Below are 26,813 nucleotides of genomic sequence, written 5' to 3' on the forward strand. Positions count from 1 at the left end.
GTTTTTTTTCTCGAAAATAAAGTATTGACGTGTTGTGTCCTTAGAGAAATTAATCTATTCAAAAGATTTTTTTATTGCCTTTACAGATGAAAGCGCTCAGATTTTTGTGAATGTGTCAAGAAATGGTACCTGTGACTTCATTTCTCAAAAAATATCAGAGCCATAATTTGAGAATCACATTTCGATGATTCAGAATTAAAAAAAATGAAATGGATCAATACAAGAGCGCAAAACAAAGGATACAAAATTAATAACCGTCGATAAAAAGTTACAATAACCGCGCACAGGAAACTGCAGTGCAATGTTTCACACAAAGAGGAAGACAAATAGTGGGATTTCGGTATAAACAAAACGTTCATTGGCTTACGAGTATGTTTGCATCGCTGCCCTTTGAAGTTAAGATTGTAGTCATTGTAGCACAGACATCGCCGTTCAGAAGGGCCGCTACCTTTAATAGTTCATTCGATATTGCAACAATTATCAGTGGCTTCTAGCTTGTTCGAATCTTGGAAATGTCATAACAAACATATCATTCAGGCATGCCCTCCATGCACTGTATTGCAATCGTACACTGACGCTCACATGATTATTAAGATATTAGATAAGGGGTATAATCAAAAAGGAACTGACAGTGTGAGCCAAGATGTAAAGGTAATGTCAGGTAAACAATTGCCAATTTTAAGAAGGTTAAAAATGCCCCAAACATTCTAAATATTATATATTGAGATCGGCTTCGTGATATTTCCAACTTTTATAAAGAAAAGCATATTCTAGTGACTTATTAGGGTAGCGAAACAATCATGGATGTTCTGGACTGTTAGCATTCGGAGTAAAGACACGTCTAAAGGATATTTGATAAAGTACAACGCAGATATAATCCTAAACACTAAATTCGGACAATTTGTATACATAACATTCATTCATGGATATTTTCCCACTTATGTAAATGGTTTAGTACAAAGCGAATAATCGCAACGAAAGTGTCATAATAAATTGCAATGAATTATATGTATGCTAAGAATACATTCAGTTATGTATACATCAATGAAACATCAGTATTAGCAAGGGTTCAGCCAGTACGTTCCACTATTTTATTGAAATCTCTCGGCGAGAAGCAAACAAGCGAAAAAGTATTACTTACTCAGGTGGGTATTTTAGGAACTTTTAGGAGTGGCGGTTTAGCCGGATTGTCCTAGATGCAGACCTCTTCGCTAAGGGATTTAGTTAACGTCTATGGCAAGTTAAAATCATGGATAAAATATACAAGCATTAAATCAAAGACCTGTTTCTGCATTTCATGTATGGTAAAATTATAGTAAAACTTATTATAAATTCTGCATTTAACAAACCACCTCTGCAGTGTCTGTGCTCTTTGCCGATTTGTTCAAGGATGCGTACTCCGACTCGCTTAGCTGTAATGAAACCGAGACTATGTTATTTTTTGAAACTCAATATTAAAAGTTAATTTGTAAATGTTTTTGAAAGGGAATAGTGTTTCAGCATTTAATACAAAATCATAAACATTGCGCACTATCGACCCAGGACTATTGTGACCCATGCGATGTTCATTACCGAACAGGACATGTAATATTTTTGTATGGCATACGATGGCATGCTTGCTATATATTGTAAGGTATAAAATGATGTCCCCATGCATGCAGTGTGCCTTGGTAATCGGCCTTTTGGCGAAATCTTAGAGAATATTACGTAATACCCACTAAAAAATCTTACCGTTTCCCTAGCGAGTTCTGTGTACAATGATTTTTCATCGTGTGTCTGCTTGTCCTGAGGTTTTGAAGATGACTTAAATTCTATCGATTGTTGCGTTACGTCATCTATATTGGCATATTGAGCATTGTTGTCATCAGCAAAACTGTCTTGTGGCCTATTTTGTGTATCTTCTGCAACAAAAGACATTGCAAATTGGGACAGAATGATAAAGATTACATTCCGTTGCGTATGTAGTATGCCATATTAAACAGCTATAATTAGAAGTATCCTGTACAATGTAGGAACGAACATCCCAACACAATGCAATTCTATCAAGGTCATACACGCATTTCAAACATTAACAATGTGACGGGCGCCGAGGATTATGTTGAAATTTTGATACACCATATTAAGTACTATATTGCATACTAAACAATTTGATGATTAGAGTCAGTCTACGAACTTGTTAATCATTGTTGACCGCAGTCTGGCATCGCGGCGAACAGGGTAGACTTCTGCAACCACTCTTTTCAAAATTTTGAAATATTATTCAGAAGTAAAATGTTCATTCAAGTGATTGGTCTCTTAAAACGCGTTCAGGGCTTCCAAAAAGATCTCGCATCTGGCTTCCCAATGTTGCATATAAAACGATAAACCGTTGCTTATTGAACAATAGACGTGCCATATAGCGTGTGAGAGGGCATTTGTAATTATTCACATCTGCATGAATATCGCGCGCAGTCATCTTTCGAATATTACAGTGCAGGCAAAACCTGAGCATTGCTCATTCGATTTGCTTACCGATTGTGTCACAATTATCATGGCAGACTATTCTTCTGAAAGTGACATTGTGGATGTTGACTGAGATTTTGAAATTTTTACAGTTTTCAGAAATGTTAGATTTTCTATCAAACCCCTCACAAATAAATTCTAAATATTTATTTATTTGAAATGTACGTATGGAATTAACTTTTGCTTACATAAATTTGATACAATGCAAGCTCACCTGATAGGTCCTCTCTAGTTTTAGAAAATATTTCTTTCCATGATTTTCCAGTGCTGAAAAATACAGGTTAACTCAAATGTGCAAATAAAGTGACAACAAAGCAAAAAAAAATGAATAAATGAATAAAGAAATTATTATATTCGGTATTTCGAATTTACCTGATCGAGTCTACTATAAAAATAAGAACATATTGCAATGCCTTTCATTTCGTTGAACATTTACAATGGTGGGTGTATTGTAATAAACATATTTGTTTTACGGAACATAAGATACTTAATATGGTATTGTTGATATTAAAGTTCAAAAGGAGCTCACAGGAAATATAAGCAACAATAGAGAAACAGAGATAATCTATTTTTGGTCTCACCGTTTAGTGTACAGGTAACAGAGAAGGAACAGGATTACAAGGAATATAAGAAGCGTCGATATAATGGAAGTAAACACTATTAATCCAACAGACAATCCAGGCTCTGGAGGGGCAATATTTGGAAAGAAACGTCAAAACGTGACTGCACATATGTCAAAATGACACCGTGTGGTCTGAGAGTTTGTCTACTTCTCCTTACTATGTTTGATAGTTTACTAAAACGTCGTTGAATAGTGTTATTAGGGGCCCAAGCCGACCGGCTGGGACCCTATTGTTATTGCTCAAGTTCTACTACTCCTCTTCTTCCTCTTTTTCTTCTTCTTCTGCCGATTCTTTGTCGACCTAGATCTCTAAAACGGCTGAACGAAAACTTCTAAAATTTGCAGGGCTAGTAGGTATCAATTAGTACTCGTGCACCTGACCCTTGAAATTTTGATTGGTCACGTGACCTGGTGGCCATATTGGATTTTCCAAAAACCTAAAAATGGCTTCTCCAGAAGACCTAGGGGTCTAGTCGATTTGAAATTTTTTGTATAGTAAGCATGACCTAAGGTCTCTAGAATTTGCAAATAAAATCGCATGCGGTCACGTGACCTTGGCCACATATTGGATTTTCTAAAATAGTCATTTAATCTTTAAAAATCTTCTTCTCCAGAACCGAAACATCGATTAAGCTAAAATTTTACTCATGTCATCCTTACAGTGATCTCTATTAAGTTTGCAAAAGACATTTTGATCGGTCACGTGGTTTGGCCGCCATATTGGATTTTTGAAATCACAATTTAATCTTTAAAATCTTCTTCTCCAGAACAAATTCACCAATTGAACTAAAATTTAATAAATGTCATCTACAGTGTGATCTCTTTCAAGTTTGCGAAAAGCGTTTCGATTGGTCACGTGGTTTGGCCGCCATATTGGATTGTGCAAAAAATCGTAATTTAATCTTTAAAAATCTTCTTCTCCAGAACCAAAACACTGATTAAGCTGGAATTTTACTCATGTCATGCTTACAGTGATCACTTTCAAGTTTGTGAAAGGCGTTTTGATCGGTCACGTGGTTTGGCCGCCATATTGGATTTTGCGAAAATCGTAATTTCATCTTTAAAAATCTTCTTCTCTACTAGAACCAACACACCGAGTAGACTGCAATTTTACATGTATCATCTATTGTAATATCTCTTTCAGGTTTGTGAAAGGCATTCGGATAGGTCACATGGTTTTGCCGCCATATTTGATTTTGCAAAACTCGTAATTAATCTTTTAAAATATTTTCCTCCAGAACCAATACACAGATTGAACTAAAATTTTACACTCATAATCCCTAGTGGTAGTTCTTTCTAATTCCGAAAGGCGTTGGGTCAGTCAGGAGGTTTGTTCGCTGTAGTGGATATAGCGAAAATCGCAATTTAATCCTTAAAAATTTTCTTCTCAAAAACCAACACACAGATTTAACTGAAATGTTACTTCATATCTTTCTTAGTGCGAGCACTTTCAAGTTTGCGAAAGGTATTTGGATCGGTTAAGTCGCCCCAATGTTCATAAGGCAGCAGTTTAAAACCTTGTCAGTCAGAAGATCGATCAGTGATGTGTGTTATATTGTACACTTGAGAGTCAAAGACGGAACAACAGACTGCAATGCCCGCTGTCAAATTCAACTAGCAGTCGCACGAACCCTAATCTCGGCCCATTGTGTATAGTAACTTCAGCGCCCAGGTTTTGTACGCCAGGATGACGTTGTCAAGTATACTGCCACGGAAGTACTTAGAAGAGCGTGCCACTAACTTTAGGGGTGGCCGACTGCTGTGATTGACTGAAATAGAGCGGGACAAGGTCCTGCCACAATTACTGGGGTCTACACACAGCTGTTTTGTGAGTGTCAAGGATCATAAATGAAGCTATTCGGGTAATTTTGTATGTAGGTGTCTGAATGCACGCTCACTTGTTCATCACGAATAAAAAAGTAAGATATATGACATTGCAAGGTGTGGTGATTTTTTATGTTTCTCTATCTGACATGCATGGAGTGGCCCTGGTGTGTTGTGTAACTGAGAGCATGTAGCTGATTAAAAATGTAAACAAGACCACATCAAAATTGCTGATACACATCGATTAAAACAACACTTTGTGTAATGAAGTTCGTGGTGACGTTGAGATCTAATTGAAACTAAAATGTCAATATTATGAAGTAAGGGTATGATAAACATTATAGGCTGTTTGTCATAAACATTTTGAAATCGGAAAGTGAGAAGTAAAATACTTGTAGAAAATGTATTGCGTCACTGTTGCTGAAATAACAGGCTATCGACTCAATGCCGGCGAACTGCAAAATCGTCACTCACAGCCTGCAGGTAAAATGGTTAATCAGAGCTGGACGCTCTTGCCATTGTTCTAGGTCTAATTAGGTGCGACCATCATTCAGTTGTTAGTGTAGCTGTTCAGAATGTTTGTTTGCGCAGCTTATTACAATGGGAACACTCAGTAAATATGCACTTCCTCAATTCCAAGGTTTGAATATTTAAGCATGTGGACTTGAGTGACACCAACGTTCAGAAACAACAATGCTAGAAACTTTTGCTCCAATACCACTACTGTCACTATTCAGTTTCAACGATCAACTCCATGAGTAATTTAGAACGTTCTTGTGTATGTTATCCAAACACTCTACATTAGGTGCCATACAATAAATTCTTTGTTTGCCGTTCGCGTGCTGGTAGGATTTTCAATGGACGAAATCTGAAAAACAAACATAAATCGCCTGCTTGAAAATAAGGTGCGTTGTGGCCTTCCTTTGTTCGCAATGACGCAGGCAGTGTTTCCGCTGCCTGCTCGCAAAATCGCAAATGCGAGAAAAAAGTAGCGTTTGCCGAGAAGATTTAGGGTCGAAAATTGCAGATGACGTCATCACTTTGTCTGTCCACGCGCTTTCCTGCATTCAACTTGAGAAGTAATACTTTATCTCTGTGCATCCCCGACCTTATGCGTCAGAAGATCGTATTGTAACACATACAGTAATGAATAAAATTGTTACGAAATAGCTAACAAACCAAAAGTACCCATGTTTACCATGACTATTTGACTAAGATGTTACTAAGTTTTGGGTTGGACAACTTCGCACAATGTACCTACAGATTGCTCCGTGCACTGTGCAGTACAACGTCGTCACAGGCGTGCTGTTTACTTGGTAGTTTGTATAAGTATAGTTTATGCTACGTTCCGACGTTCTCTTCCGTAGAACGTCAGAACATAGCATAAACTACACTTATACAAATACCTAGCTCTGCATGACAGGGCTGTGTGTTACCGGCGTTATACGATGTGGTGGGAGGCCGTATAACGCCGGTAACACACAGCCCTGCCATGCAAACAGCACGCCTGTGAGTGTCATCATCAACACTGAAGGATCGTAGTGACGGTGAAACTAAGCAAAAACGGCAAACTTTCGTTTTTGACTTTAGGCAGCTCCACCAATATTGGGGAGAAACCACCCCTAACACAGGTTGTAAGCGCAAGTAAAGCTATGAAATGGAAAGAAAGATTATGATCAGAGTAGGAAAGTCGACTGGAATTTGCAAAGTTAGGAACGGCATGGTTAAATGGTAGAGCGAGTAAGGCACTCCTGAACGGCGAAATGTTGTGGTGTATTGCTGCCAACAAGAAAATATCTGTACTGACGTTAGGAACTTGTGTGAATTGGCTTCCTTAAGATGAATTCGCAAGAATTTTCAGTGTATTGTGACGTGATATTGTAAACAGATTTCCAGGGAAGGCGCTCGCTCGTCCGCAGAGTACAGTCAACGTACTTCCGCATTCATATTGTGCAAATGTGCAAGTCTTGTCGCGATATTTGAGCATTTAACTTGACCGTCAGTGAAACAAAATGATGTTTCTCCATATCAAATCATTATGTGTTTTATATTTTCGGGTTCTCTTTACGTATTAGACATGAACATTTGGATATATGATCCATGATTTTCGCGATCCGTGGCATGATTCATATCAAGCTGGCCGTGAATAGGCACTGACGTTTTTGATGATGACCCCTGACCCAAGTGTCATCGATGCGCTGTGCGCTGCCAGTGTCCGAGCATCGCTTGTTAAATTCATAGAGCTACCAAAGCTCCATGCTAAATTCAAGCGTAAAGCAAATTTATCGAAAGTCTATAATGCACACATTTCTCAAGTCTAAGAGTATTTTACTTTTGAACTGCTATGAGAATGGATATCTAATTCGTTTGAAAAACTGGTATGCAGAAGCAGGTTTCGTGCCGTTGTCTATAGTGATATGTGCAGTACAGCATTGATAGCGATTGCAGGTTTGTAACTATTAAATATAGCTGCATCGCATACGCTAACTTTTGCCTCAGACTAGTATTATTTGACACTTAAAAAGGAGGATTCGTACTCAAGGCTGTTATGATTTGTTCAGCTACCCACTCTTCTTACTGCAAAACTTTAATCTTATAAAAGAGACTGTAGTTTCAACTTTTACCACGATGTTTAGCATTTGTTTCCTGAGTAACAACTCCATACTTTGTTATTGCCAGTAACTTTTGCATTTTAATATTTGGAATTTTCAGGTTTTGAAGAACACCCTTTGTTCTACCCAACATTTTGAAATCATAGTGTACAGGTCATTAAAACAACTAGTACTACGCCAAGAAAAATAAAACGTTTCTTTCTTATTCTAGACATATTTCAAAAATTATGTGGTGACGCGGGTTTCTTTTTTCATTCTTCAATCAACAACGCAGGAAAAAATGACAACATCATACGAATGCACGCAGAGACAAATGTACAGCAGTGTTGCTTTACTATTTTTGTACAGCAACAGTTCAGCGGTTTAAGTGCAGCATTTGCACAGTTTTCACAGAGTAATATAAGAGTGAAATATGTATACAGTTCTGATCTGAATGTTAGTGTCAATTATTTGTACGGTTCTGTTTTATACATGCACTATCGTGATGTATTTTTTGCAGGTTTTTTCATGTATTTCCTCATTAGCAGAAAATAGGACGCAGAGGAAGAAAAAAAAACTTTATTTTTCTTGTCATCACATCAGTCTGTATGGCTGACAAGTGACCACACAATTAATGGACTTTTTGTAATACTATTTCCCATTTGTCTATGACACACACTTTTTAAAGTCATGTAAATGGGAAATGGGGAAAATGATCTTTGACACGAAATTTTCATGTATAACAACTGAGCTATGGCCAATAGTTGCCGATTTAACATTTTTTACATTTATGACACGAAAGGTCTGCACGAAATACATTCTTACATTTAATACATTTTTTACATTTATGTCACGAAAGGTCTGCACGAAATGCATTCTTTGTCGGGTCGGGTCTAGCTGGGCTTCCACGAAATACCGTATTCTTTACATTTAATACATTTAATACATTTTTTACATTTTTTACACGAAAGGTCTGCACGAAATACATTCTTTACATTTAATACATTTTTTACATTTATGTCACGAAAGGTCTGCACGAAATACATTCTTTGGTCGGGTCGGGTTTAGCTGGGCTTGCACGAAATACATTCTTTACATTTAATACATTTAATACATTTTTACATTTTTTACACGAAAGCTCTGCACGAAATACATTCTTTACATTTAATACATTTTTTACATTTATGTCACGAAAGGTCTGCACGAAATACATTCTTTGGTCGGGTCGGGTCTAGCTAGGCTTGCACGAAATACATTCTTTACATTTAATATATTTAATACATTTTTTACACGAAAGGTCTGCACGAAATACATTCTTCACATTTAATACATTTTTTACATTTATGTAACGAAAGGTCTGCACGAAATACATTCTTTGTCGGGTCAGGTCTAGCTGGGCTTGCACGAAGATTTAGTACATTTAATACATTTTTTACATTTTTTACACGAAAGGTCTGCACGAAATACATTCTTTACATTTAATACATTTTTTACATTTATGTCACGAAAGGTCTGCACGAAATACATTCTTTGGTCGGGTCAGGTCTAGCTGGGCTTGCACGAAGATTTAGTACATTTAATACATTTTTTACATTTTTTACACGAAAGGTCTGCACGAAATACATTCTTTACATTTAATACATTTTTTACATTTATGTCACGAAAGGTCTGCACGAAATACATTCTTTACATTTAATATATTTTTTACATTTATGTCACGAAAGGTCTGCACGAAATACATTCTTTGGTCGGGTCAGGTCTAGCTGGGCTTGCACGAAATACATTCTTTACATTTAATACATTTAATACATTTTTTACATTTTTTACACGAAAGGTCTGCACGAAATACATTCTTTACATTTAATACATTTTTTACATTTATGTCACGAAAGGTCTGCACGAAATACATTCTTTACATTTAATACATTTTTTACATTTATGTCACGAAAGGTCTGCACGAAATACATTCTTTACATTTAATACATTTTTTACATTTATGTCACGAAAGGTCTGCACGAAATACATTCTTTGGTCGGGTCGGGTCTAGCTGGGCTTGCACGAAATACATTCTTTACATTTAATACATTTAATACATTTTTTACATTTTTTACACGAAAGGTCTGCACGAAATACATTCTTTACATTTAATACATTTTTTACATCTATGTACGAAAGGTCTGCACGAAATACATTCTTTACATTTAATACATTTTTTACATTTATGTCACGAAAGGTCTGCACGAAATACATTCTTTACATTTAATACATTTTTACATTTATGTCACGAAAGGTCTGCACGAAATACATTCTTTGGTCGGGTCGGGTCTAGCTGGGCTTGCACGAAATACATTCTTTACATTTAATACATTTAATAATTTTTACATTTTTTACACGAAAGGTCTGCACGAAATACATTCTATGGTCGGGTCAGGTCTAGCTGGGCTTGCAAGAAATACATTCTTTACATTTAATACATTTAATACATTTTTTACATTTTTTACACGAAAGGTCTGCACGAAATACATTCTTTACATTTAATACATTAAATGTATTAAATGTAAAGAATGTATTTCGTGCAGACCTTTCGTGTAAAAAATGTAAAAAATGTATTGTAAAAAATTTTTTACATTTATGTCACGAATGGTCTGAACGAAATACATTCTTTACATTTAATATATTTTTTTACATTTATGTCACGAAAGGTCTGCACGAAATACATTCTTTGGTCGGGTCAGGTATAGCTGGGCTTGCACGAAATACATTCTTTACATTTAATACATTTTTTACATTTTTACACGAAAGGTCTGCACGAAATACATTCTTTACATTTAATACATTTTTTACATTTATGTAACGAAAGGTTTGCACGAAATACATTCTATATATGGTCGGCGGGTCTAGCTGGGCTTGCATGAAATACATTCTTTACATTTAATACATTTTTTACACGAAAGGTCTGCACGAAATACATTTTATGGTCGGGTAGGGTCTAGCTTGGCTTGCACGAAATACATTCTTTACATTTAATACATTTTTTACATTTTTTACACGAAAGGTCTGCACGAAATACATTCTTTACATTTAATACATTTTTTACATTTATGTCACGAAAGGTCTGCACGAAATACATTCTTTACATTTAATACATTTTTTACATTTATGTCACGAAAGGTCTGCACGAAATACATTCTTTGGTCGGGTCGGGTCTAGCTGGGCTTGCACGAAATACATTCTTTACATTTAATACATTTAATACATTTTTTACATTTTTTACACGAAAGGTCTGCACGAAATACATTCTTACATTATACATTTTTTTACATTTATGTCACGAAAGGTCTGCTCGAAATACATTCTTTACATTTAATACATTTAATACATTTTTTTACATTTTTTACACGAAAGGTCTGCACGAAATACATTTTATGATCGGGGCTGGGTCTAGATGGCCTTGCACGAAATATATTCTTTACATTTAATACATTCTTTACAATTAATACACTTTTACATGTTTTACATGGATGACATGAAAGTTCTGCACAAAATACATCATAAGCTCGGGGCAGGTTGTAGATGTGGCTTGTAAAAGTTCAAAATGGGTCTTAGCAAACCATGGCACAACGTACATTCCCGCTGAGCGACGCCAAGGACAAGTTTGACATGACAAAGTGACACATAATCTATCGTTGTTCAGCACTCATTCACACCTATGGCCATGTCGAAGTCCTGATAGTTCAACCACGGCCCCTGTAACGTGTTTACGTGCGGACATTTTTACGACAAAATGTATTAATTGTACAGAATGTATTTCGGGCAAGGCCCGCCTAAACTCACGATAAGGTCGGACCGTCCCTCCCAACCAAGTCCTGATAGTTTGTGCGGACATGTTATGAAGAAAAAGCATTTAATGTAAAGAATGTAATTCGTGCAGACCTTTCATGTAAAGAATGTATTAAATGTAAAGAATGTATTTCCTGCAAGCACAGCTAGACCCGACCCGACCTTAGAATGTATTTCGTGCAGACCTTTCATGTTATAAATGTAAAAAATGTATTAAATGTAAAAAAATGCATTTCGTGCAGACCTTTCATGTACTAAATGTAAAAAAATGTAAAGAATGTATTAAATGTAAAAAATGCATTTCGTGCAAGACCGGCCCAAAATCCCGATCATGTCCGATAACTCCCGAGAAAGGCCCGAGAGGTCCGTGTATTTCGTACGGACATTTGTTGAAAAAATGTATTAAATGTAAAGAATGTATTTCGTGCAGACCTTTCATGTAAAAAATGTATTAAATGTAAAGAATGTATTTCGTGCAGACCTTTAATGTAATAAATGTAAAAAATGTATTAAATGTATTAAATGTAAAGAATGTATTTCGTGCAAGCCCAGCTAGACCCAGCTGTTGACCCGACCTTTCACGACATAAATGTAAAGAATGTATTAAATGTAAAGAATGTATTTCGTGCAGACCTTTCATGTAATAAATGTAAAAAATGTATTAAATGTAAAGAATGTATTTCGTGCAGACCTTTCATGTAATAAATGTAAAAAATGTATTAAATGTAAAGAATGTATTTCCTGCAAACCTTTCATGTAAAAAATGTATTAAATGTAAAGAATGTATTTCGCGCAGACCTTTAATGTAAAAAATGTAAAAAATGTATTAAATGTAAAGAATGTATTTCGTGCAGACCTTTCATGTAATAAATGTATTAAATGTAAAGAATGTATTTCGTGCATGGATAAATGTATTAAATGTAAAACGTGCAGAATTCTTGACTACTGGCCATGGATGCAACAACTAGTTCAAGGATATATCAACACATAGGACACATATTAAATTTCAGAATGAGCTAGGATGGTATACATCAATTTGGCTTAAAATGCTGGTTCGCCTAGACATAAAATGATGTGGTGAGGCAGGAATTTGTTACTGTAATTTTTTTTATTCTCAATCAACAACACGGAGTTAAACATGACAACATCATAGGAATGCACGCAGACTGCACAGCAGTGTTGCTTAATTATTTGTGTATAACAACAGTTCTTTGATTAACTTAAGCGCAGCATTTGCACAGTTTTGACAGCGCAATATAAGAGTTACATATGAGTACAGTTCTGAATGGAATATAAGTGTCAATTATTTTTTTAAGCTTCTGTTTTATACATATACTATCGCCGAGTTTTTTGTGTTTATTTTGTTTTTTAATTATTTCCCCATGAGCAGAATAAAGGCTGACGCGGCGGATCTGAATTGACGGGCACGAGGATGACAGACAAAATTTTTATTTTTCTTGTCATCACATCAGTCTGTATGGCTGACAAGTGACCACACAATCAGTGGAAATTTATTGTAATGCTATTTCCCGTTTGTCTATGACACACTTTTCAAAATCATGTAAATGGGAAATGAGAAAAATGATCTTTGACAGGAAATTTTCACTTATAACAACTAGTCAAAGGATTTGTCAACACATAGGACCATGGTAAATTTCCAGAATGAGCTATAATGCTCTACATCAATTGTACTTAAAATGCTTGTTCGCTCTCTCTGTCAAGCATACTTTTCACAATCATTTCACATGGGAATTGAGATGCGTGAGCTTATAAATGTATTTTCACATGTGTTAACAACTAGTCTAAAGATTTCTCTACACATGAAACACATGGAAGCTCAAAATTTGCACATTGTATCATCAATGCAAGTACTTTCAACCATGGCAACCGCTTGGGCCCCGCCAACGCTGCTTGCAGCTTTAATTATGTCTTAGACTATTTACATATCACTCCAAAATATTTTCAACTGAGCAGAATAATGACAAAATGACCGTGCGCCCCAACGACAAAAATAACGGTCATTTCGTTACTGGTATACTTCTAGGTGAACGAATAATAGCATACTTGTCACATACACATACCAGTTACCCATTATATTTCACAAAATGGAGTTTTCCTGAGCAATACAGTGTTTAGTTTTTTGAAATTCTGCTTTTGTTATGCTATCAATATGCACCAGGCTAGTAATAAATTATTTCGAGGTGTCAATCCCGAGCAATGAACCGCGTTTGGGAGGCAAATGCCAGACAGTGACTCTGTCAAAATGTACCTCCAGCGGAGTTTTACAAATGTCAGAGTTAGCACAGGCCTAGAAATTCACCGAAGACAAAGCTAGGTTTTTCAAAGGCAAAGAATCCCATAAAACCCGCGATTGAATTTCGACGGCGCGGACACTGTCGCGTTGATTCAGCAAGCTACAACCGACACTCGAAGATCAAATGCAAGTTACAAGCAAAGCGTATGAAACCCAATTTATGCCATATTTCATGATTAATCCTGACTTCATATGTAGTCCCACAGTGGCGTACCTACTGACAGTTGTTTCTGAAAGATATAAGCTAATTACTTGTGCATAGTGTCGTCGCTGAGTCTATGAAAATATTTATGTGTGGTCAAAAGTGTAATGATTACGATTGATTTTCTCGGATTTTAACGTCACTTAAAAACTTCGATCGTGCGACAAATGCTGATCGCTGTAGCGTTTGATTACATTAAGCAGTTTGAAGGTCGACGCAAAATATTCCTATATAACAACATCGATGGCGTGGATGCAGTTGTTGTGAAGCACTACGCCATGGCCATAAATTCAATATTTTATATCGCGAAATGACAGACTTTGGTTGTGCATGATAGCGACTATTAGCATGACCATATTCAGTACATAGCTTTGAATACGATGACTTAGAGCAGACGTTTTCAGTTGAGTGAAGTTTACATTTTTATAATAACAGCACTATGCATATCAAAGTAAATATTTTGACACGAGTGAAAGTCGTCAGCTTTCCAAAAGACCCATTTACTGAAAATAAAATATGCTACAGATCCACTTCATAATATCAACTGTGAAATTTGATCAAATAACGTATTTTTCGGCCATGTAAAACGAATGTTTACTTTAAATTTACACAGTGAAATTACTGTTGAATTTGTGTGATTGAAAAAAATTCTTTAACCTCGTACACCCTGGAAAAAAACACTATATGCACGTTGACACAAATGCGTCCAAAGGCGGTAACCTTCAAAAACCACCACGGAAATATCTGATATTACTCAGCTGTAGTGTAACCCTACTAAAATGTTGTCCATTTCTGGATGCATTTTCTTGCATTTGGATCTGTCTGTCGGATCGAGGGTGGACACTGATGAAGGATAAGTGATTTGTTCGAAACATGTACGTTTGCTAACTCACACTGGAAGAAGAGGACTTTTCTGTACTTCAATATATGTCAATACTTCTATGATGAACATACACCGTATTCTTTATGACTATGTTTGCATTTTTCAAATTTGTCTTTGTAGTTGACCGACAGCTTGAATTCCCAAAGCCCGCACACAGACGTTTATAAACTCGTAAAATGTTTCTTACCCTTAACGCGTAGAGTGCTTGCCTGAGCCGTGTCACTCCATGCACTGAAACAACAACCATTTTCAGCTGACACCTGGTGAAGAAATTAATGTAAAACTCGAGTTGTAACCGTATGCACGATGTTATAGTACTTTGACTGTTTCAGGTTCTAAATAGGGTTTGTGTTAAGTATATCGAAAATACAAGAAGTTATTAGAATTAGTCCAGGGAACTTCATTCATGCCAAGATCTACTAAACAACGTTTAACGTGCATACGATTCCGAAGGACAAAAGTCGCCTTCAATTAGATATCAAGGTAAGATGAATTATTGAAACAGGCTGTATGGCAGCAAAAATAGCCCCGTTCGGGTTTTCCTTAGCTGAAAAACGAGATAATTGCCTGACTCTATCTATAAATGTTACATGTATGGAACGTGACTTATGAAGAATATTAAAATTACAAGTACACCAGATCGGTATGACTTTAGCAACAACAGAATCTGACTCGGTGAATAGCACATTAAAATTAATACGAAAAAACAACAACAAATAATTAAAGAGGCAAGAATAAAAACCGATTTAAGACCAATTTTCATTAGGTACATAATATTTGCCCCATAACTTTAAATTTGAAAATTTAATTATACGAGCATTTCTAAGTGACGCAATCCCCAGAAACATATGTACCACATTGCATGAAAAGAGAAGACATTTCCTCCAGAAATATGAAAATTGTATTGTTATTGTCATTATTGCCGTTACTGAAATGTGAGACAATCCTTTGCATGAATTTCGATAACAGACACCATTGGGTTATGAGTCACACATGTTTTTGCAGACATGTTTGACACGTGAATATTGCTCATGCTGTGGCATAGGTACCCTTAGGTACTTGTCAATGCTCAAAATCTGATCAAAGCCCTAGCTATCTATCGCCAGACTAATGATTCACTTTCAGAAAGAACGTGTCAATATTGGCATCAGTCTGTATGGCGGGAACCATTCACGATATGAAAAGAAGTAATTTTTTTAATGTCCTATTTGAACCTACACGGTAATATACAAAACCATGTATGCCATTACAATGATCAAGAGGTTTCAATGCGGGTAAAATCTACACAACTTAAGGTGTAGTTGCACGTAACCAACATTTTTAAAGGAATATTTCTCGTGTAAGATAACAAGGAAACCTCCTAATACTATATATTTTCAAAACGCAGCGAATCTAAGGTTTAGTATGGTAGTCGTAGTTTGCTCGTAAAATGAAGGGAATATATATGTTTGGGGTAGAAAACCTTAACATTGGTTTCAATGATAAAAATTAATTTAAGCAATAAACTTGATTCTATTTTCTGAAACTTAAGAGTATATGTAGCAAAACAAACCACTACAAACTTTATTTTGCATTATCTATCCTCATTCCAAAATGGCAGGAGTTGATAGGCTGACACTACTAAAATCAGGGTGCGAAAAATTTGAATACTTTTATTCAAAATGTAAGATGTAAAAATGGTCGTTTTGTTATGTAGTATTTAAAAAAATAATTTGAAAATTTCACAAAGTTTGACCAAGCCAGTAGAGTTTAATCGTTTTGAAATCTTGAAATTGGGATGAAAGTGAAGTCAGGAAATAGCGATTTGCATACTTTTTGCATAATTGTACATTTTTTCTCATCCAACTTACGACTGCTTGACAAGCTATGCGGTGAACCAAACCAATATTTTTTATCTCGTGTTAAAATTACTCGAAATTGAATGAATCTATGCAAAAATGTTATTTTGAGCAAAATATGCTGCGTTGCGTGCAACTCCACCTTAAACTGACTTGTAAATAGATTTAAGACTAACATACAAATAAGAATAATTTCGTAGTGGTCACCAGGGCAATCATCATCATCATCATCATCATCATCATCATCATCATCATCATCATCATCACCACCACCACCACCATCATCATCATCATCATCATCACCACCACCACCACCATCATCATCATCATCATCATCATCATCATCATCATCATCACTTACCTGAACGATATAATTAGTTTCTGGCTGCAGGTCGTCAATCACACAGCTAAATGTGTTTGTGTAATCTAAACAATCTTGAGGTGCTGCAACAGCATTTGTGATATTCTGATCGAGTGACTCCCAGTAAAGAATCATGTATGAGTTCACCGTACCATTGGGACACCGAGGTGCTGTCCAAGTCACCTCTATTTTCATCTCAGACAGACCATTAGCTAATACGTCTCTAGGTACGGTAGGAACTGAAAAAAGGTAGATAAATAGGAATAACGTTAATGTTAACGGCTTGTAATATGAGGTTATTACGAAAATACCGCGAAGGATGCACGAGGACATTGGCGCAGCGTATCGCCCGACGCGAAGCGGAGGGCGATGTGTGGCGCCAATGTCCGAGTGCATCCTTTGCGGTATTTTCGTGATAACCTTATTATTATACATCTTACGTCATTTGTGAGTGGGGCATCAAATTGTCAGCGTAGTGACAGTTTTCGTGCAATGTCAACAATTTTTCTGCCGATTTTATCGCGCCAGTAGGAACGCTATCTCGGACGCGCTTCTGCAAGTTTTGGAGTATGTGCACTACACACGGACGTACAGAGCGCGCGCGAAACTAGTTCTGGCACTCGTCCAATGGGTCCCTTGAAACCGTTCTACAGTGAACGCGCAGATACAGCCGCAGGGAATGGGGCGCCTTGAAACCGTACGTGTTACGGAATGGGCGTTCCGTAGGGCTTTTTAAGCGCACGCAAAATTCTATTGTTCTCGATGGTAGATGTATAATAATGACATTTATGCGAACACATATTTGCCAATCATCACCTGTACTATTAGGTCACTCTTATTGAACATTTATCGTGTGCACACTGGGTCCATTAAAACGACTCTGAAACGCCTCAGGTCAAATACTACCATAAGCAAATTATATGTGATAGGTCCTTTCAGCGGTTAAATTACTGATTTCAGTCTGCTCAGACTAAATGCTTGACTGAACATGCAGGGACAGCCATGTTTATAAAAAAGTTGAAATTATTTATGCAAAAGGAACTGAACCGAACAGCCGAGCAGGGGCACTGGAAATTCAAGTCGCAGCAACTCTGACACAAGGAAGTAGTGGACAGTAACATATGAAGTGATACAGGGGAGACCTCGATGTCTTTCTTCGAAGAACTGTCACAAAACCAAAGACCAGCCACAACATTGATCACACACACCATCTTGAAATTATTTATGCTGGGTCATATACACATTTTGAACTTAAAAGGGCCAATTAATCCTGTTAAAACACCTGAAAAAAGACACAGCTTTTACACCGAAACTAAGAAGTCCTAACACACTTTATGTATGGCAATACTCACCACTTTCGTGCGTTATTTCTATGGTAGAGCGAGAGATTCCTCCCCCGGCGTTTGTATATGCAGTAACTGTAGCTCGGTAAATAGTGAACGCATACAGATTTGTTACCAGGTATTCAAGTTGAGTTGTGTCGAAGTAAATGCTTTCGAAAATTTGACTATCTCCGCATTCATATGTAGTTTCTTGTTGAAAGTCCAGTCTGTAACTTTCCAGAGGACAGTGTACAGTTGCCGGCTGTGACCATTTTATTTTAATATCCGATGACGATATTGCATCTGTTGAAAGCCATTCTACCTCCTGCGGAGCTGTGTATGAGAATCAAGAACGCTGTATTTGCCGAAAAGGAAAAAGTAAGTAGACATCTACTTGTCGCCCTACATTTGTTGATAAAATGTATGTTACAAATTGAAAGTCAAGGTCATATAACGAACTTCTTTGCAAAATTATGTTCCCATTTACTATTAGCCATAGACAGATACCTCCACTGTCTATGTATTAGCACGATCATGTAAACTTCAATTCGGTCAAATACGATCAGACACTTACTCGACGAATGTGTTGTATTGAATACAGAATCACTCAATGGTCCATTTCCCACTGCATTATCCATTGACAAGCTAATTTCATATTCTTTGCAGGGATCAAGTCCATCGAGCAGAAAACTCGTCTCATCTGACCCGACAACTCTCTGATCGTAGTCTGTTTGAGTTCCAGCAACTCGGTAATATATGGTATATGACGTCACAGACTCACATCGAAGGGTTTCTGGTTCCAAGTCGACGTCGTTGACCTATCATGTTTAACACGGCCAGTAAACAATTTGCCTGTTAAAATTAGCTTACAAGGTTGATTGGAAAAGGAGTATATGATATTGCATTACAGTATTACCTTTTGTTTTCTTACTGTCACATTGGGAACACCTGACAAAGAAGTTCATGCAAAAAATGTGTTCGGAATCGATTCCCTGGCGGGCGGGCGGGCGAGCGAGGCAGGGATACGCATGTTTTGCTCATTAGTAGAGGGAAATTTTTCATTCTCTTGCCATGCAGTAGAACAGCGACGATTGCTAATGGCTTGTGAACTGGCAGTAGGGAGCCATTTCAGTGAAGAGAGGGCAGCTGGAGTGTTTTGGAGAAAGGGAAAGCGGAGAGGGGAGAGAGAGGGGAAAACTAATGGGAAGGAGGTAAACTTTTCACATAGTGGTGGGAGGGCGATTCAAACAGTGATTATCTCCCCGTCAAAACTATTTAAGAATCTATAAAAGTAGCATGTTTATATGTGAAGCAGATCTAATTACATTTCTAAAATTCGGCTGGTTAACTGCGCCTGGTCTATTTCTTTTGCGCAACGTATTTAGTACTTGAGACTTATAGTCAGTCTCTTTAGATTCCGAACTCGTACAGTCGCTGTCAAATACACGTTTGCGACAACAATGATCACAAACGCAAACACATCTATCAGCAACACAAGTGATACTCAGTACTGGACCGCAACCTAACAGGGTGCTTAGCAAAGGTATTCAAGACATGTTAATGATACCCAATACAATGCTAATAACTTTAGTCAGCTAACGGCGATATCTCTACACTTAATGGTATAATTATTACAGGGATTTAATCAAGATTATACATTTACATACCTTCCAAAATACCAAAATTTCGTTTTTACTGATCGTGATGGCCGTTTTCACCGTCGGCATTCCTAATGGAACTGATATTACGTAAGAATTACTTCGAGACAAAAACTACCAATGCTATCACTAGTGCATTAATGATAATATTTCAGTAAGGGAAATATTGAATTAACCTATATTAACATGTATCTTCTTTCAAAGTTACATAAAACAATATGATCAACAGGTATTACCTTTAATATAAAAATATGTTTGGTTAACAATCAATCTAAAGGTAATTTTCTGTTGCAATGTCTTTTCCTTGTTTTAAGGCAAACATGGCACAATATCCTAGCTTTATATCCAATGGATTAAGCCGCCTACCATCACACAGTGTTTGTTTTCTCACATCAGGGCCTAAATCGCCACCACCGCCTTCACCAGGTCTATATGTCTTTACAGCGAATATGTAACTTGTATAGGGTGTCAACCCAGTGACAATTATGGTCGTTTGCGGCGGGATTGCCGTGTTGTATTCCTCGAATTCATCATCATTAGTAACTTTATACCAAAGTTCATACTGCTGTATGGGGCCATCTCCAATGTCAACAGAACTGTCCCAATCATTCCAGTTTACCTTCATTTCGTTTTTATCGATATCGGTTATCCATGGATCATGTGTTAACACAGGTTGAGCTTATTGAGATGAAAAATATATAGGCACATATATAATCATAACATCATAATTCTTGATAATATTATATAGGGCTCAGCCCTTGGTGTCGCGCCAGGGGTTAAGATTGGCAATGTTATTTGTATTGATTCATGATAAACTGTAATTGTTACTTCATAAACGTTTAAATGACAACTATGCCCGCCCAGTTTCCCTCTGATGAAAGCAGTTCACGTACTTACACGACGTCAAACCCTGCAGCAGGGCAGGTATAGATTTTCTGTAGCGTGTAAAAATTTTGGACAAAAATTGGCAATTTTTACAATGATAACAGCCTATGGCGTTAAACAAGGGACGTATTATGCAATAATTATCATTGCAATGGTAACCGCACTGCCCACCTCCACTTGCAAGCTGAAAACTATAGCGTTCCGTCTATAAACTTGCAATTTTTGAATCTAATTATTGACACAGGGGCGCTCTTCTATAATTCAATCCCAGCATTCTTTGCGTATGCCCCCGTTCATATGCACGACAGTTTTCTCCGTTTATCTATATCAACGATACTTTGTATCAGCGACAAGGTGTATAATAACATTTACTGGCTAATAAAAGAGGTATATTTTGTAAAAGGCATGTTATATCATAGTAATTTGTTTCGTATTTGTTTATTTACGAGTACTCAAAAAAAACATGGCGGCGCCCAAGAAAGAAGGGTACACTTCCGGTTACTCGCATAGTATATTATGAATAAGCGCATGCGTAGTCAGTAAGCCGCTGGCGCGACAACTGACTAACAAACTTACCAACGACCAAACAACCAAACAACCACCCTAAAAACAACCAACCAACAAACAAACTTATAAATATATAAATAAGGTTTTTGATGTTCTCATGAGCCATTCTATACAAGTCATATTCCTATGCAATTTAGGAATATGATATGCATCAAACAAAGGGGGATGGTATTACAGCGTGTTGGTATCCTTGAACGCATTGTTGCAAAATTTTGCCATATACTTACTATATGCATTAGCATTCTTTGACTGTTGTTGATCACCCGGCGTCAATGAACATATAACACTTTCATCCTTTGTTACAACCACATTGTCGAAGTTGTTTGTAAATTCATAATTTGGATGAATGCCATTAGTAACAGCTCCGTCGCACTGGCTCGTTTGCGTGTGTACTGAAACAACCATGTTTTCCTCGTTTGCCTGAACTGTACAAATGAAGGTTGCAGGATATCCTGAATTGGGTGTTTCATCTTGAGTGAAATTTGTAATTCTCGGGGTACTTTCTCCTGTAAAAGTGATGAAAGTATTTTTTCAATGCTAGTTTGTATTTGTTCGCCATAAAATTGTTATGATTTCATGGTACAATGCGTCTGTAGGGGACAGATATTTGGACTCTCAAACTTCTACAATTCGTTTTTGATCTACCACTTATAGAGGCTTATTTTAAACCTCTTGAAGTAAGAAAAAAATCTGCCATCTTAGTTTTTCGAAAGTGGACATTTTTAATTCTTCCGATAAATATAACACAGGCATGTCGGCAATTTTAATTTCAAAATATTAGTTCATTGTTTCTCTAGTACCAAACTTTACAAAGTGACCCTTTATTTTTTATATTTGATTTGGTAAGAGAACGGTCATAGTAACTGAAGTGCGACGTAGTTGGTTCTTCTTTCATTTAGGACAGCTCCAGCAAACGTTGAAATCACTTTCGGGGTGCATACTACCCTAAGATTGGCATTTTAGGGAATGAAGCTAATGGGAGACGATATATATAATTACGGTAGAAGTCCAAGCCAGCGTCGATATTAAGTTTCAAAGCTTTGCGTTTATTAGGTATTCGCAAATGTAAATGATGTGGCAGAAGCCGTAATATCGTAAAATTTTAATGCAGTGAAACCTGTTTATTAAAAAGAACTTCCTCTATAAAAGCCGGATTATCGCAATATATATCCAAATGTAAAAAAATCACGCTACTGATCGGACGTGCCGTGTTTGGTCCCAGAATCCCATAATTTTGCCATGTTTCAGGTGTTCATTGTAATTGATACTTGCATATGATGTCTTTGAATATATAGCGACTAATTTTGAGTCGAAAATAAACTGAAAACATGTTCCGTTTTTAGTCGGAGAACGCATATATTTCAAAATGTGTTCAATGTACGAGCATTTGACCCCTCTTTACATATGTCAGGAAAGTGCGTATCATGATTATTCAAATCTTTCATATGGTCAAAGCGATGCTATAAGAATTTCAAAAACTCCCTCCCAGTGTATGCAAATGGCTGTGTAATCATCAATTTCCTTACTCTACGCCCGTGGTACACCACACCACCCACCGGACTGTCCTGTAACTTCCTGTTTAAGGACACCTTCAGCACGGGAAAAAGTGTCCTTAACATAGAGGTGTCCTTAATAGACAGGTGAAATTCTATTCAAAGTGTAACTTATGGTTTGATAATTCTGTCCTTAATAAAGAGGTATCCTGATTAGAGAGGTGTCCGTAAGAACAGGTTTCGCTGGCATGTGAATTCAGCAGTACTTGAGGTTACATTCTGGATATACGTTTGAGATTTTCCAGGTTATATTCAAAGAACATTCAACATTCCAAAGCCTTTATCACTAAAATCTTCTACAGAGGAACGGCCGTCAAGAATGATGTAAATGTATGCTTGTTTGTGTGATCTATCGTTAGAGACGTGTGTTTAATGTTGCAATGTTGACCGTAAGAGCAACATTAATCAAACCGCGATCATAACAATAAAATTATTTACCATCCTGACATGTATTACCAATATATCCATATTGGCATGAACTGTCGCATTCACCGGTTGTCTTTTCACATGGACTATTACAGTTGCAACTGATGCAATCACCGTTTTCGTAAAACGTGTCGTCCTCACACACTGTGACAAAGATAGAACGTTGCAGAAAAGAAGCACGAGTGTTACTTCATTGAAATGAAAATAAAACATCACATCACAATATATAAACTTAAGTTCTAGTTAATACGATTGGAACTAATTTGCGATAATTGGATGGTGAAGTAAGGCCGATATAATCTGTAAATGTAGCCTCATCTGCATTTCTTTTTGAGTTATACACTTGTTTCTATGAGTAATTTTTAATATCGCAACATTCAGCTTTAGGGTACCTAAAACTTTTGATAAATTTGAAAAATATAAAGATCCAATTATCCCAAATAAGTTCCAATCGTGTTTGATTTTTCTGTTATAATTTTTCACCTATTTACAGCTGTATCGTCATGTTAGACATCATTCTTTCCGTTACGGTAAGTCTGGTTCGTGATAAAACACTGTAACAAATATCGCCATGGATCCTCAAAACTGTTACATGCCGAACTATTAGAAATACTGGTCTACCGTCTTTCAAATTGTTTCGAATGAACAGCATTTGGTACGTTGCTAAATTAACCATATTTTTCTTCATGTTATCACCTAAAAAAACATTGACTTTTGTGTTGCAGGGCATGTGGAAAGTATTTTTTATATTAAAATGAAACACAAACGTACTACACACATGCACCGCACTTGTCGTGTGGTTTTCGCGGAAAAGAGACGTCATTTTTCAACCCTCTTTATTAATACCGGTCATCTCGTATGAATTCCCAAGAACAACGACTTGTTAAATGAGACCAATTCGATAACGTACTTACACAAGGTTCCTATCCCAGAAAACTGAGATTACTCACCAAAGGGATAAAAACATGTATCATCATAGCAACATCCATCTGCTAGACATTCGTCTCTCGATTTTGGACCACAGTCAATGCGGTTGGCGCTAGGGATAGAACATTCTACTGCAAAATATATTAAAAATAAAAAAAACTAATGTGATTGGACCATTACCAGGAAAGATTTCTTTTAATTCTACATTATTTAGTTATGTATTAAATTGTATATAGGTGTACCCGTATGAAAAATCATTGAATAACCGTACTAGAACCCACAACAGCTTCATGATCAAGCAGTGGTCGATGAATTTTTGACACTTTCCTAATTTAATGATTTTTTATTTTCCAACTTAATATTTATGATCTCTGTAACTAATTGTGTCCTAACTATTTTTGACATACAATGAGATTTGTTGAGAACTATTTAAAAATTTAAAATTGTTTCTTTATTTCGATAATAAAACAATTTCTTAGGTAGCCACTTACCATTAAGGAAACATTGACCTGTCGACGACCTTTCCCAGCAACATCCTCGAGCTAAACAGTCATCAGTATTGTTAACATTTCCACAGTTAACCCTATCACTCTGTTCTATTGAGCAGTGTACTGCAATAACATACATGGGAAGTATCTAAGTATATCCAGTGTGTTGAGTCAATATTTTGTGAATGAATGCCATACCAACTTTTTTGCCATCAATACACTCCAGAAATATATAAATTATATTGTCGGGATATATTAACATCGCGAACCCATGGACATGTTGCTAATTAATCACAAAGCTAGTGTAAGTTTGTCCGGAAGGGTTACATAAAATCTGTAGTTGTTTGCAATTGTGCTTTCATGGCATGTTACGTTTTGTCTTTGCATTAAGACAACATTCTCAGTTAGAGAGCTACGTGGGGAGGATCTTCTCATATGGTGATCAATGGTAAATATGGTGCGGCAGTAACATCGGGCTCACCATTTACTTATTCAAGACTTACAAAACCGTAAATGTTAATGATGAGTCATGCAAATGTGACGAAAACTGACCAATAGCATGTTTGAAAACACGACGAAAAACCTTTCGTGCCGTTTCGTTTGATGAAATATCGCCATTGAAACGTGATAGAATTATTGAGACCAATGACTCTATCATTTATCTCTCAGACTACGGAAGAAAGAAATCGGATATCAAAATATAAAAATTTTGGGTGATATCATGAGTGAGGAGTGAGGAGGCATCATGGGCCAGTGGCTCGGGCAGTGTACGCACGATCACAGGATGGTGAGCTCGAGCCCCGGCATGGTCATTGTGTTGTGTCCTTGAGCAAGCACTTTATTCCTCATTACTTCTCCCCACCCAAGAGTGATGGGTACCCGGTATACAGTGGTTGTAATGTGTGCGTTTAGCTCTGCTGCGCTTATCGGCCCACATGTGAGCTGTTGTTTGCTCCCCAGGGAGTTGAGTGGTATCATATTAGGTCCAGTGACCAGGGATAATAATAATTGTAAAGCGCCTTGATCACATGTATTTGTGGATATGTGCGCTATATAAGAACCCATTATTATTATTATTATTATTATTATTATTATTATTATTATTATTATTATTATTGTGTTTTTAAAAATCTGCTTTACGTCATACAGGTTGTCAAAAGGCTGAATTATATGGAATGTCAGCACACCAATCGCGTATTGCTCTGGCTCATACTCACCAGGAAATGTACACCATGGACGACCACTTGGTGCTTCTTCATAGCAGCAGTGGAGACTATTACACATCGATTCTCCACCACCAAGTTTTGGGTTACAGTTGATTCGATCAGGTTCATGTGCAACACATTCTCTATCTGGATAAAGTGAAGGAAAGATTTAGGTATTTTACTGTAAAATTACAGCAAAGTTTTCTCCGATAAAGCACGGAATCGCATAGCATTGAAGTCCTACTGTAGAGTTAAAAATTGTTCATACAGAGTTAATAAAGTAACACATCCTAATCCGTGACGAAGGGCAGATTTTTTTGTAAAAAACAGGAACGACTAAGTATCTTGCATGACCGCATTGTATTCCCGTCACAACTAGAGAGATGCACTGTGTGACTGCATCGAAAATGGAAAAACAGTGGATCGAAATACCGTACGTTGACTGAGTTAGCAGAAAGCAGCCAGTACAAATCATTGCAAGAGAGAAAATGCTGTAAGTTTCGGTTACGTATTAAGACAGACCGTGCATTCGTATGTATACTATGCTAATTCAGTCTGTTTCAACAAGTTTACTACTTGCACATGCCTTTGGAAAAATTATAGAAATAGCAGACTCAGCCCTGACCATTGATGTTATTTATGGGCAAGCGCGAAAGGAAAGCCAAAAATTAACAGGCGAGGCTTGTCGAGGACATTAATTTTGACTTTCCTCTTGCCGGCGCCCATAAATAAACTTTAATGGTCAGGGCTGAGTCTGTTATTTCCATATATCCCACACGAAAGACAACAGGGCCTCAGAACTTGT

The 26,813-nt window shown here is 36.8% G+C and overlaps 3 long non-coding RNA genes across 3 annotated transcripts in view; all 3 read right to left on the reverse strand.

Moving 5' to 3' along the window:
* Nucleotides 1–3,098: 3,098 nt before the first annotated feature.
* Nucleotides 3,099–26,813, reverse strand: part of LOC139139105 (uncharacterized) — an 82,095-nt gene continuing 58,380 nt past the window's right edge. Inside the window, exon 3 of the long non-coding RNA XR_011553724.1 lies at nucleotides 3,099–3,186. This is a non-coding gene — a long non-coding RNA (uncharacterized lncRNA). The remainder of the gene's footprint in view (nucleotides 3,187–26,813) is intronic.
* On the reverse strand, nucleotides 18,336–20,038 carry LOC139139104 (uncharacterized). Its single transcript, XR_011553723.1, has 3 exons — nucleotides 19,967–20,038; nucleotides 18,874–19,117; nucleotides 18,336–18,632 (listed from the first exon to the last, which is right to left on the reverse strand). It is a non-coding gene; the product is annotated as an uncharacterized lncRNA (long non-coding RNA).
* On the reverse strand, nucleotides 23,406–24,907 carry LOC139137953 (uncharacterized). Its single transcript, XR_011553510.1, has 3 exons — nucleotides 24,807–24,907; nucleotides 24,339–24,446; nucleotides 23,406–23,532 (listed from the first exon to the last, which is right to left on the reverse strand). It is a non-coding gene; the product is annotated as an uncharacterized lncRNA (long non-coding RNA).

The sequence above is a fragment of the Ptychodera flava genome, chromosome 8, assembly GCF_041260155.1.
Source record: "Ptychodera flava strain L36383 chromosome 8, AS_Pfla_20210202, whole genome shotgun sequence".
Taxonomy (NCBI): Eukaryota; Metazoa; Hemichordata; class Enteropneusta; family Ptychoderidae; genus Ptychodera; species Ptychodera flava.